Source organism: Hypomesus nipponensis, chromosome 23 (genome assembly GCF_054491055.1).
Source record: "Hypomesus nipponensis isolate SF chromosome 23, ASM5449105v1, whole genome shotgun sequence".
NCBI classification, from domain to species: domain Eukaryota; kingdom Metazoa; phylum Chordata; class Actinopteri; order Osmeriformes; family Osmeridae; genus Hypomesus; species Hypomesus nipponensis.
This window is the reverse complement of record NC_140383.1, coordinates 24,634,674-24,648,557: the sequence shown is the minus strand read 5'-3', so window position 1 is coordinate 24,648,557 and position 13,884 is coordinate 24,634,674. Positions and strand designations below refer to the sequence as shown.

The 13,884-nt window shown below is 45.8% G+C and overlaps 1 protein-coding gene across 8 annotated transcripts in view; it reads right to left on the bottom strand.

The window, feature by feature from the left end:
* baz2bb (bromodomain adjacent to zinc finger domain, 2Bb) overlaps positions 1 to 12,250 on the bottom strand; it is a 60,186-nt gene extending 47,936 nt beyond the window's left edge. For 7 of the 8 annotated variants that reach the window (XM_084689747.1, XM_084689754.1, XM_084689752.1 and 4 more), the window contains exons 1-2: positions 12,080 to 12,250; positions 3,784 to 3,826 (exon numbers count right to left, since the gene is read on the bottom strand). The gene's annotated coding sequence lies outside the window, so the exon portion shown is untranslated. The remainder of the gene's footprint in view (positions 1 to 3,783; positions 3,827 to 12,079) is intronic. The other variant, XM_084689748.1, reaches the window with a different exon arrangement.
* Between the last annotated feature and the right edge of the window lie 1,634 nt (positions 12,251 to 13,884).

The window sequence follows — 13,884 nt, the reverse complement described above, 5'->3', positions numbered from 1 at the left end:
CTCTCTCTATAGGGCCCTCTCTCTCTTTAGTTACCCTCTCTATAGGGCTCTGAGGACGGTCTCGTATGCAGGCTAGCATGAGTCTATCCTGCTACGACTGGCTGGGTTTAGTGGTTAGGGTTAGGGAGGGGCTCTGGAGGCATAGTAGGGAGGGGAGGGGCCACCGGGGGGGGGGGGGGGAGGAGGAGGCTGAATGCTGTGCCCCTCATCCTGTCAGAGGGCTTTAACAGAGGGGTCACGGGGATCTGCTGGTGATACAGCACTTAGAAGGAACCCCTTGTGACCCCCCCTCCTCGCCCTCCACTCCACTCCGAGGCCCAGCCTTGGGAACCACAGTCCCCCAGGCCCCTCCACACAACCTCCTCACGCTTTCTGTCTCAACACTGCTCCTCCTTCTCCATGCTCCTATTCAACGCACCTAAGCCTGACATCTCCACACCGTGCCTTCACTCTCCCCCCCCTCTCTTTCTCTCCCCCCCCCTCTCCTTATGCAGATGAATGGCTTGCTGCAGATGACCTACAATCACTTGGCAAATTGAGGCGCGACCGTGAAACCACTGAATCATGGCGCATGCTTCATTAAGGTGCATTATTTCTCTCTATATTTGCCCTTCAGAAGAGACATAAATAATCCTTTCTGTCTGTGCACAAATTAGCAGTGAGGCGTGCTCTGGAGAGGGGGAGGGGGACACACCGACACACACGACACACTCACACAGCTGACACATTGGAGCTGGATTTCATGAGGTGGACACACTGGATGTGTGTAAACACACACAATGCCAAAGAAGTAGGCAGATGTCATGGGGCAGATGTCATGGGGCAGATGTCATGGGGCGACTCGTCTACCTGCTCTGTCACGGAGAGGAGGTGGGGGAGAGAGAGAGAGGTTGACAATTAGCGCATTACGAGCTAGCTAACCAAGCCTGGTCTAACCAAGCCTGGTCTAACCAAGCCTGGTCTAACCAAGCCTGGTCTAACCAAGCCTGGTCTAACCAAGCCTGGTCTAACCAAGCCTGGTCTTACCAAGCCTGGTCTAACCAATCCTGGTCTAATCAAGCCTGGTCTAACCAAGCCTGGTCTAACCAAGCCTGGTCTAATCAAGCCTGGTCTAACCAAGCCTGGTCTAACCAAGCCTGGTCTAACCAAGCCTGGTCTTACCAAGCCAGGTCTAACCAAGCCTGGTCTAACCAAGCCTGATCTAATCAAGCCTGGTCTAATCAAGCCTGGTCTAACCAAGCCTGGTCTAACCAAGCCTGGTCTAATCAAGCCTGGTCTAACCAAGCCTGGTCTAATCAAGCCTGGTCTAATCAAGCCTGATCTAATCAAGCCTGGTCTAATCAAGCCTGGTCTGGGTACTTGTCCGGTGTGTTCTCAGCAGTTAGAAAGGTGTACAAGGTCAAGTTAAGATGTGAATGTCGCTGCTGCTGAGTTAACGTCCTTCCAGCCAGACCAGAATTCCACAACAGTGGCACCATGATTCAACTTTGACAAGAGTTCTTTCATCGCTGTCTCTGGCGTTCTCCCCCACCCCCGTCCTCCCCCACCCCCGTCCTCCCCCACCCCCGTCCTCCTCCAGCCCTCAGCCCTGATCCCCGACAGGGACTGAGCAGGGGAGGGCAAGGGGGGCTCCAGTATTTACTACCACATCATATTACAGAGCCAGAGCAATCTGTTAGCCATTGAGGCCCCGACACTGAATACAGTCTTTGAAGCCACACCGTTAACTGAAGGAGGACATAAATATTTTAAAAAGGAAAAATAGAAAAATGACACTGGCTTTTCGGCAGCTCAATGTCCCCACCCCCCCACCGGTGCACCCCCCACCCCCCCACCTCCCGCCCTGTGCACCCCCCACACACACACACACAGGACAGTGATCTCAGTCGATAGATCCCTCCCTCCTCTTCTTCTCCTCCCACTGGTTTGTTCTCCGTTACTCCCTCCTTCTCAACGCTAGCCTTTCTTCACAAACCTCTATGTGCTCATCTTTTGTTTCTTGCTGTTTGTTCATATTATCCGCTCTCCTCACTAATGTCTGTGTTTTTGGGTTGTCTGTGACATTCTGTTACTGCCATCTTCACTTTCCCTTCATGTTCATCTCTTCCTGCCACGTTTCCTCTCCTCTCCCCTTCCCTCCTCTCCTCTCGTCTCCTCTTCGTGGTGTAGTCAGGTCTCTAGGTAAACTGAAGGTTACTGATGACTGCCACAGTAAATCCTAGGAGGTTTCTATTACACACACACAGACACACAGGGCCGGCATCACGGCTGGAGCTGCGCTCATTTCCCCCGGCCGTAACGCCTGTGTTTGTCCAGGGAGCTGCGAGTGACCTGTCTCCTGCCAGGGTCGTGCACATAAAGCTTCTAATGGGCCCTGCCTGCAGATCAAGACGAGCTAACCTTGTACGTGTCCGAACAGCCCCAACAACCACGTACAGACATCGCTCGTCCAATGAGAACAGCCCGCCTGTGTTTACTGTTTCCTCGTCAGCCATCTGTAGTACAGCAGAACAGCGTTAGAGGAAGGAGCATGCAGATTCCTGCTGACTTCTGGGAGTTGTTGTTCTGACGTCTATGCTTAGAGCAAGGAAGCATGACAGGGAAAAGGGCCGACTGGAAAGAGGAAGTCCAGCATGGACACTGCCCGTCTCCTGAACACTGCCCGTCTCCTGAACACTGCCCGTCTCCTGAACACTGCCCATCTCCTGAACACTGCCCGTCTCCTGAACACTGCCCGTCTCCAGAACACTGCCCGTCTCCTGAACACTGCCCGTCTCCAGAACACTGCCCGTCTCCTGAACACTACCCGTCTCCAGAACACTGCCCGTCTCCAGAACACTGCCCGTCTCCAGAACACTGCCCGTCTCCTGAACACTGCCCGTCTCCAGAACACTGCCCGTCTCCTGAACACTGCCCGTCTCCAGAACACTGCCCGTCTCCAGAACACTGCCCGTCTCCAGAACACTGCCCGTCTCCAGAACACTGCTGTTACCTAATCTCCCTCACCACGCCGTCGTCTGAGAAACCTGTTTAGACAGGAAACCGTCTCCACGGTTGTATTGACAGCAGCAGCCCATCAGGAGCTGTGTAAGAAGCTCTCTCCCAACATGGAGGATCCTGTGTGTTAACATGTGCTGTACATACTTGCGTGGCACTACAAATAACTCTGACAAGGGCTTTTCACACCATGTGGTTGTAATTGCAGCAGTCAGAAAAAAGAAAACGTATGTCAGCCTGAGAGACCCCTCCTCACAACACTACAATTTACAGAGTCAGCCAAGCAACAACTGTTCAAAGCCTGTGTATGCAAAGTGGCTCACTTTCAAATTCAAAAACAAAAGGCAAAGGACAGCTCAAGCCCCCTACCAATTACCCCAATTTGGTTGACAGTAATTTATTTTGAAATACCCCAAAAGTAAGAAAGTGCCTCTTTCACAGATTAATATGTTTTGAAACTTTGACATGCTAATGTTATACAAGATGAGAACTCGTTAGAAATGCACCAACTCAGAGAAAAGTGTAATGTAGCACAAACTAATACCATTAAAGAGGACCTTGTTAAATCTAGGTCTAATTGGAAATTTCTAATCCTATACCTAAATAATGCTTTTAATTGAAGAGTGCAACTTTGTCCAGCCTATCCTTTCAAGACTTACAATTTCCAATTTACCAAAGTAAACTTGCAATTTTGTAATACAGAATTAAAATGGGGATGGGGGGGGGGAACTTCAAACAAGGGGCAGATGTTTGAGGAGGGAGGGATGGCAGGCAACAAACACTTACCAGGGACAGGGTCCTCAGGTCTGTGACATCACGACTCTGCAAACTGAAAAACAAGACAACAGTCAGCTTAATTGCTTTATTTGATTTTTATTGATTTATTCATTCAGCATAATTCCTCCCTGAAAGCACCATGAAAATAAAATAAAAATGCAAATGTTCCTGGGGCTTAGCTCCCCAGGGAGATGCCTTATCCATTTCAACATCAGCTGCAAATCAAAACACTGCAGCAGAGTGGTCATTTATGGGGATCAAAGAAAACAAAAGGGCAGAATCCGACCGTGAGGAAAAACTTCACGCTGAAATTGGAATAGGACTATCGTCTGACTGGCAAAGGCAGCAAAGCACACTCTGTGAAGACCAACCCAAACTGAAGTAGTCCAGTTTGTATCCTGGTTAAGTGATTATATTTTATTCATCCAAAGACGTCTAGAGTAGCATCATATTTTACAGTAACAGTCAGTTGTACGCTTCATCTCAAATTGCTGTTGTGGTTATCTGTAGCATCTCTTCTCCCTTTAGTGGCCTTCTGGATCCTGAGACACGCGTGCCGTAATCTTAGCTTTATAAACCTCTCTCTCCTTCTGCTCAACACACGTCATCCTGGGAGATGCCATCACCAGAAACAACCACACAAGCACAAGTCCTCTGAACATTTCTGGCGAGCCAGCACATTTCTATTATTTTCACTCAACGCATTTTCTTCTGGGCTCCTTTCGTTTGGAATGCGAAGGAGCTGAAGACCGGGGCACTTTAACGCGGGTGTCAGCAACAGACTTAAGTACATCTGATTCCCAGCCTCGACACATCACTCATGGTCCACACAATCTGGGGGGAAAACGGCATTCTGAGTAAGATATTGAAAACAGACATGTGGACTACAACAGGCATGTGACTAATTAAGGTTAAAGCCCAGTACACTGTGGTGATGATGTCATGACGTCTCACCCTAAAGATGCCAAGCCAGCGTTCCATAGGGATGCTCATCCTGGACACAGTATTACACCAATTAGGCTAAGCCTGGCGAAAGGCAAGGATGTTGTGTTTCAACACGAAAATCATGAGAAAAGGGAGAAAATAAAATCCCAATTAAGTGTGGCCAACAATCACAACAAGAAGAAACCAGGCGTTCCCAGACCGGCCTCTTAACCAAGGCCTCACTTGCAGCCAGTACAGTTCCTGAAAGAACAATCCAGACACTGGATAACTAGAGCTAGACAGATCCTTATTATCAGTGATTTATTTTCACAGCTAAAGGCTAAATGCAAACAATGTTTGGCCCAAGATGAGCCCAGGGCCTGGATCCAGGCACAGGCTCCTGTTCCTAACCCCTCGGTGCCTGGCGCTCTTTGGACGTCCCTCTCCAGGAACGGCCCTCATGGAGGTGTTGCCAGGCTGTTGTTCAGAAAGGCACACAGGACGCTCCTAAAGCGCCCAGAGCTCACGAGCCCAGGCTCTTTGCTTTCAGTCACTGCTATCTAGCTCCTGGCTGCTGTTGGCTCAGCCATTTCCCTACTGCCAGATGCTTCTCTCAACTCAAAATGGCTTCGAGCCAATTAATGGTATCTAAGGAGTAATGCCTCCATCTTCACTGACTCAAAGGCAGGGTATCATTCAGGTACTAATTAGAGAAACATGCCTTGCCACAGCCTGCTTGGTAACAAATCTATCCGGAATAATCCAGTGTTGATAGGAGACATTGTGAGTAGCGTGTCCCTGGCCCCTTGCTATCTGGCTGCAGGCGTGTCCCCCCCCGGGCCTCTCAGGTGACATGGCATGTAGTAAGGTTTCACTGGCAGTAAAGCTGCATGGAGGAGACAGCTAGCTATGACAGTCATTAAACAGCCAAGCCATCCCCCTGTGTTTCTCGCTTCCTGGAAATGAAAAACAGACGGAGAAAACATCTGAGGAAAACACACATGTTGGGGGAAAATCTTGTCCCAAACCCCCCCGGGACGGCCCACCTCTCCCGACCCTGGAGCATTTTCACTGGACCAACACAAAGGCTGTTTACATTCAGACCTTTTTTGTCCAATCACGCACTCATCTACTAATGGACACGAATCAGATGATGATAAACAAAAATCACCAGTCTAGTCTTTCACCATGTCACGTCGGGAGCGGAGGAGGTGGAGATTTGCTCCATCTGCACGCTGGCTGACCGCAGCAACAGAGCACATCATCATCATCATCATCATGGAGTGGCCACAGCCTGTGGGCCAGGCAGCCACAGATCGTCCACTCCACACACAACCACCAAGATCAAAACACGGGCAGGCACCCACGGCTGTGATGGCTTCCACATGCAGGGGACAACAAGACGGCCTCGCTGCTCAGAACCACCTGGAAGAAGCAGTCCCTGACACGGAACATGGCTTATCTGCCACGGTGTTGAGAAACTCGTTATCTTGACACCCAGACCCTGTGACGGAGGCTGGATCAGGAGGAGGGGTGGGTGGTACCTGGGCTGAAGAGCTTTGATCCCACGGCTACCCAGACTCTCTGACCCCACGTCCTCACCCACAGTCGTCCAGTCTTTGCTCCAGTCCAGTCCACTGAATGACTGCCAAGATGTTCTGATCACATATCAGGGACAGAGTGTTTGCTACACGGTCCGGAAAGGCCTAAACAGCAGCTCGCTCGCACAATATCCAAATAATTTTCCGTGCACCGAAGGAGTTGTTTCCTGCTGTACGCTCAAAACAGCTCTAAATATTTGGATTCCACTCAGGATCTAACCCAGCCTGAGGGGGCTGCTTCTTGCACACACACACACACACACCCCAGTAACATCCTGAGCAGGAGAGCCCAGAATAGACCTACACAGTCACCTCACCTTCGACAGGCTCTTCCTCACTCTCCATCCCTGTTGCCGTGTCAACATCAGTGGAGCAGAGATAGGACTTCCTTTTCTTCTCTGCCGTCTCATCCCCGGGCGGGGAGCGACAAAGGTCACTCCACAAGCTCAGATGAAGGCCTATCCCAGCCGGGCTCTGGACCCAGGCTGGGGCTGAAACCTGCTCACGTTACGGCGCTGTCTTTCCTCCACTGTCACTTCAAAACAGACCACGATACTGGGCTGCCTGGAGAGAGCTGCAGCCTCTATGGTAATGAGTCATAAATAACATTGATGTTCCAGCAGGTTGTCTTTTCCATCGTCTGCTCCACAGCTGGGATGGATTACAGAACTGCACTGTTGGCTTTGAGACCAGCGGAGGGACATTATGTGTGTCAAGAGATCTCCATAACGTGAAGATTTCCATACAACTTTATCATCCACTTTAGGCCTAGTACCATTTGGAAGATCTAGGCCATCTAGCACAAGGTCTGTCAGTGGGTCTAGTCCACCAAATGCGGTTGGCAGCTTGACATGACTTGAGCCATATGAACAATATGAGCCATGATGTGTGAATGCAGAGGAATAAGGGCTGTTTTAATCCTACAGTGGGCCTGTTTTCATGTTGTGCTGCTGAAGCACCTCTGTGCTGCGGTAGATTACTCCTGATAATCCACTTCTTCCAAACTGGGGATCTTTTTAAAACACTCAGCTAAAACAGTCCTGTGCTCTGTGATATAATCCAATAAAAAACCAGTCTGCTTACAGTGATCAGTGTTTCCTTCCAGTCGTAGCATAGACTATTGCATGTGACAGCGTGTCTGTGTGTGTGTGTGTGTGTGTGTGTGCCACAGGTTACCTTTAACACCCTAGGCTGAGAAAACGTCTGAGAAGCTTTCTTAAAAGGTTGAGAGGATGGGATCATCCTAAATGCTCATCTGTCTTCAATACAATCATGTGAAGTGGTGAGGTCCTGTGATCCTACGAGGTCCTATGAGCCCCCCCCCCCCCCTCTGAGGGCCATGCAAGCAGCCCAGCACATTAACTAAGCACAGCGCTCAAGCTCCTGTGCTGACCCACAGATTCTATCAGAACGTATCCTCTCTCTCTCTCTCTCTCTCTCTCTCTCTCTCTCTCACTCCCCCTACATCTTCATGCTTATCATTTCACAGAGTGTTCTGTGAATACTAAACGCTTGAAACAGTGGTTGTGGCGTGCTGCTAGCACAGCTAAAATGGCAAGCCTTTGTGGCAGCAGTGACCGGATTTTAAATGCGGGGAGGATCAATAAATAACAGGGATCTGCCCAGGTTCAATCCTGGTGTGTGTGTGTGTGTTTCTAATAGCCACTGAACGCCTTGCGCTCCTTCTTCAACCAGCTGCTCCTGAATTATGAATATGGAGTAAATTCACAGAATCTCAGTCTCCACTCCGAAAATCTCAGTTTCACTTGTAGAACGAGCAAATCCAGCCAAGGATGCAAATACCGGTGAGCGGACGAACAAATGGGCCAAACTATTGGCATTTCAAAACATCGGCCCCATTAACACAGCAGGGCGACTTCAATCACTGAAGCATTCCTGCTTCTACTAAAGCATTCTGACAACCATCTTCAGGAGGAGAGAAAATAGACCAGGGGGAGATGAGCGGAGGGAGTAGTGGGGGGCAAAGAAAAGTAATCTCCCTGACATATTCCTAATAAACCACCTCTCTAATACCTCTGCCCCAGCTCACCCTATCAGAAAGTTGTCAACCCTGACCTACAAAAAGGACTTGCGTCAAGCCTTAAATGTTTAAAAACATCAATCATAAAAACAAAGAGAGGACATTGAATTATACAGTATTAACCTCCAGGGTTTGCATACAAAGACCTTAGATTTATTTCTGCCCGTGTGTTAAGAGCCTGGGTGCTGTTCTTTACAGTGAAGCGGCTGCCAATGTGATGAACCCCTCAGCCCTCAGCACGAGCCCCCAGTCTTTGATTAATGAGTGCAAGCTTCTGGAAAAGGGGAAGGAAGGGGAGGGAAGGAAACATTTGGGGAGCCAACACACAGCCAAAACACTATTATTGCCAGTCCGCCATCAGGACGGTGGACACAATTACTGCTGGGTCTAGTTAAGGCTTTTAAATGGAGAAACCTCCGACCCAATGAGCCCTTTCACATCCCCGCCAGAGCTGCTGTTAAAGACAGCCGAAAGCAGAAGAGGGCCGTGTTCAAGAATGGAGCACACAAGATAGGCCTCTGTAGACTAGAGGTCTGACCTCATTCAAAGAAACCATCGTCTATAACAAAAAGCACAAAAGGTATGAATAGCCTAATCCTAGCTTCACACTGTAAACAAAACAAACAGCCGTTTCTTATTTCATCCACTCCTTTCACAAACGTCCTGAGGCAGAATCAACAGTAAGATGTCTTCACCAATGCTAGGAGCATTTTTGTTAGAATTAGCCAAGCTGAGGGTAGTCATTTCTAGTTGCTATTAAATTGAGTTACTGAATGTCTCACTATGTCAGAAGATCACTCACATTTTGTCCCTGGTCACACATTATAATCACCTGGGGCCTGTTAGGCGACGCCAAAAATACCTAACTCACACTGCTTGATAAACCAAGAAGCAGAGTTCTACCAGTCTATCTTTGAACCTGTACAATGTTGTCACAGTCAAAGCAAGACCTGTATGGCATACAAAGTATTTGTGTTTGACATCACTAACAGAGTGAATTGAAATGCTCCTTAATTGTGTGGCCCTTTTCCACATGCTTCTTTACACATTGTGTAACAATTATTCTGCGAATAATGACTGATGAGTAACATAAATGTATGTAAATGACATTTAGCACAGTGTTGTTGAGGTGGTTCAAGCGATGTGTAGGCCTCTTGACATGTGCTCAGTGAACACAGGTGAACCTCTACAGACCAACGTGTCACCCAGGTTTTACCCGTGTCATCTTTAAGCCCGGGTGAAATGGGTTGAAGTGGATGAAGCTCTGAGAATGAATGCGGTGAAAACCAACTAAATCACACTCCAGGGGATGCTAACATTTAGAAAGTGCTGTTTCAAGCTATTTAGCGACCTTCGGTTTACTTGTGAGATTCCCCAGCCTTGAAGAACAATGGCCTGCAATATTCCAAGCATTCAAATGCCACAATGAGCTTTCAGAGCTCCCATCAGCGGGCTGTGATTTGTCGCAACACCATTTAGTTTCCTTGCTATGCAACCCTTTCCAAGGACATGAGGTCTGAATAAATATGAGGTAAATTCAGTGACCTTCTAGCAGGTATCTATTTATTGGCTGATTCATTGGCAGGACTGAATGCATGCATAACACATCAAGGCTGTAATCTGATTTATCTGGCTTCCTTGGCAGTTGAAGTCATTCAGGCTAAATGACGGACCTTAAGGGAAATGATGTTTAATTGTCTTTTCACTTAAACTACGTGCAATAGTTAATTACTATCAATTAACTATTTACAAAGTTGAATCAATTAACAATCATGCACACGCAATAACAAAGCACAGCCAAATAATTCACAATTGTGACACAATCAATGGTCACAACAAACATGTCAGTTCTTAATCTGATCTGGAAAACAAGAAAGAAAATACAGGATGCAAATTGTTGCTGTTGTGTCTTTGATCACCATGTTGCCGGGACAGAATATTAGCTGTACTTCCTAAATCATTCCTCCATTAATCATTAGATCACTGAAGGATAGCTTCTATGTAAGAGACAGAGTGAAACCGAGAAAACAGAAACAGAAAGAGAGAGAGAGAGGTGCGTGTTCACTTCATTGCCACCAAATGGTTTCCCAGAGCATTTCACAAAACGAAGCAGATGTCAGGCTGATGCATAGGAGGGGTGGAAGGCAGTCCCTTAAGAGAGGGCTGCACATCAGGATGTTTGACTTCACATCTGCTCCTTACATTTTACCTTTGCTGTAAAATCCAAACAAAGAAATCTGAGGTCTGGCATTACATAGCATTTTATAGCACATGGAAAACAGCCTCCTTTTACATTTTAGTGGACTATTTAAAAAATGAATACCGAATGTGCAAGCAGTTTTGGAGAAATCATAAGCTTAACCAAATTCTGGTGAAACAGGCATCAAGAGAAAGCCTGGGTAAAAATGTATTTGAGAGAACAGTGATAGTCTGATAGAACAGTGTAGTGTAGACCTACGACACACTTTGTGTGTGTGTTGTGTGTGTATCTCCCCCCCCCCCCCCCCCAACACAAACACACGCACTCAGACACCACTTGTTCTCATGCACTCAGGATCATGACACATTTTCAGAATTCATAAAATTGAACCAAATAGAAATAAGTGAATAAATGCCTCTGCCATTATGTTGAAACAACTTCAAATTACGTAATCTTCTCCACTTTCATTTTTAGCGAAACTTTTTGTCTGTATATAGATGGGCTAGCCAGAATTAAAACTGTCCAAAATGGCGAGTAGCGTGTTTAGAGGGCAGAGAAATGGAGGATATATTGTATTATACACAAAGGGATACATTTCACCTCAGCCAGACAGCAGCTGCGCTTTAGGGAAGCAACACAATAGATAAGATTGAACGGAGCTTCGGACCCACGCAGCGGACTACACTGCTTGCCACTGGTTTCCCCTCGAACGTCCTTCTTAACGTGAATAATGTTGTCAAATGAATTAACTAAAACCACAAACAACTTATTATAATAATTACGTTGATAATAGGCGATTCGATTGCATGTATTTTCTAAGCAGCATAGTTTAGTTTGACACTTCACAACCCCGTCGATAGGTATCTCTGCCCATGACACATGACACGATGTTGAACATTTCTGCCAAGCATAAAGCGCTACATACAAATATTGTTTTACCCATCCTTTCTCAATGTTTTTGTTTTTGTGTATTTCTGTTTAATGGCGACTATAAGCCTAGTTCATAGGAACGTTTAAAAACAAAATGTAAACCAACTGCAGTTAATGCGCAAGAGACTAGTAGTGTGGCTACACTGTTTATTATTGCTTGTTAGCTACACAAAGCCAAGATTCTGGACAGTCTCTAACTGACTTCTAGATTGCTAGCTGATAATGCCAAGACAAGTGAAAAAGCAGGCACCATCCCATTAAGTTTCCACCCGGAATCTAACTTAGTTATCAGCTATATAACACAGTTGCAACTTTAATGGACAAACTATAAATTTTGCTAGCTACAATTTAATGTTACTTTTAAGTGACAACTTTGTATCAACAACTGCAACTCACTACCTAGAAGATCTGGCAAGTGTATACAGTGTAGCAGATATCCTGTTTGTCTGTGTTACCAGCTAGCTCTGGCTATCTGGCTGTTTTTGCAACGAACTGCCAACCAGCCGTGGAATCTCCGTAGCTAGCCTAGCCTAGCTAGCGACATGACAAAAACTGAACGTTATGAATCATAACATAGGCTAACTTCACAAGCACACTACGATAACTCACCTTAGTGTCCGCGCTAAAAGTATCCTCCTAGAGTTCGTTTTCAAAAGAGCCCAAAATTAATTCCTTTTACGATTTCGCGTTGTTTGAGGACGGTGGCAGGAGATGATAGAAGAGAATTGGGCAGTAATTGAGTCTGGGTGAATGTGTGTGAGAGTGTGTGGATCCAACAGACTCTTCTCAAGGCTTGTTCAGCATCACTTCAAGGAACAAAAGTGACGTCAGCTCAAAGCTTCTACGCTGCAAACTTTTGTCTGCCCAACAATTCTGTTACAGAAATGAATGCAGCAAGAAAGAAAATACATGTGGGACATGTGCGATAAGGAAGGATATAACTTGAGAAATTGACTCTATCCCTCTGATGATCGGGCATATGAACGTTTTTAGACTTGTCTATTTTTTAAATAATAATAAACAACTGAAATACGTCTCTCTTTTATCCTGTGTCTTAAAAAAAAAATCGATAGACTCAAAAGCTCTCAACATAGCCATAAGTCTGCCACGGCGTTTGATTTAGTCACAATTCAATAATTTGCTGTCATCCAAAAACCTAAGAACTTGTCTTTATCGCAATTTGAACAGACTATAAACTGCAGTTGGGCTAAGACAGCCGCTGTGTCATTTTTTGTCTTTCTTTGAGCAAACAATTAGCAACAGGCTGAATTGCAACCTTGTGACCTGTTCTGGGTTAAGACAGTGCTAGCATATAATTACATTCAATAACAAACAACGAAAGACCAATATGCTGGAACTTGTCTGAAAACATAATTCATTAACAGACTTTCTGAAAAACGGTGGCCTGTCTACAATAAGATAATTGTACCAGAGCTAAAGGTAATTAAGAAACAAAACCACTGTTGAATTAAAGATGTGGGTGAAAATCCTTCATCAGCATTTGGAATTTAAAACAGGTTTATTTGCTTGTTCGCCATCTCATGTGTTCATTGATCTTTCCTTTGAGTCAATTCAGACATTGCATTCAGAGGAGCTGTGTTGACTGGGAAACAGATTTGCCTGGCTTAATAGACATGGCTGGAGAGGGAAAATTATTAGATTATTTTGTCACTCTGGCAGTGGGATGTTGGGATTTTTAATTGTATTGAAGAATCTTCATTAGGGATAGTGAATGATGAAAAAAGCTCTGGGCTGCATCATTAAAAGAGCTTTCTCTGACCAGGCCTTTCGCATGCAGAGAAAATGTCAGCCTTACCTCGGTCATTTGTAACATAATAAGTGGGAAGTGGAATGACTGCAATGCAAGCAGCACACTGGGGGAAGGGAAAACAGTCTGTTCCTTAAAAGGGATTTTTAAAGAGCCTTGATTAGAAAGTATAATGAGATACCAAAAGACACCGCAAAGATGATCTCTCAGGAGACTGATGGAAAACAAATTAATGTAGTGATTTTTCTTTAATTATTATTTTTCTATCAGTCCAATGCAACCCCAGGATACCCATAAGGCACTATAGTGCTGGGCTTGACATTATTGATTTTGTTTGCCTGACACATTCAAAGAATACAGTTTTTAATCATCTCAGGACAACAACCTCATTCCATTAACAGGAGGCTTCCAGCACCACACATTTCATTTAGAATGACATACATATCTCTAAGCTAAAATAGGATGAAAGCATCACAAGTTTTTATGCATTATCACTTTTAGGGTTTTTATAGTACAGTAATAGCAGACTTTCTTTCCCCAAATCTAATACTATCAACACAGAAAACACATTTTACTAAGAGCACCAAGTGAATAGCCTCCTATTGTAACAAAACAGCATTGTGAATGCAGATGTACAATAATAATT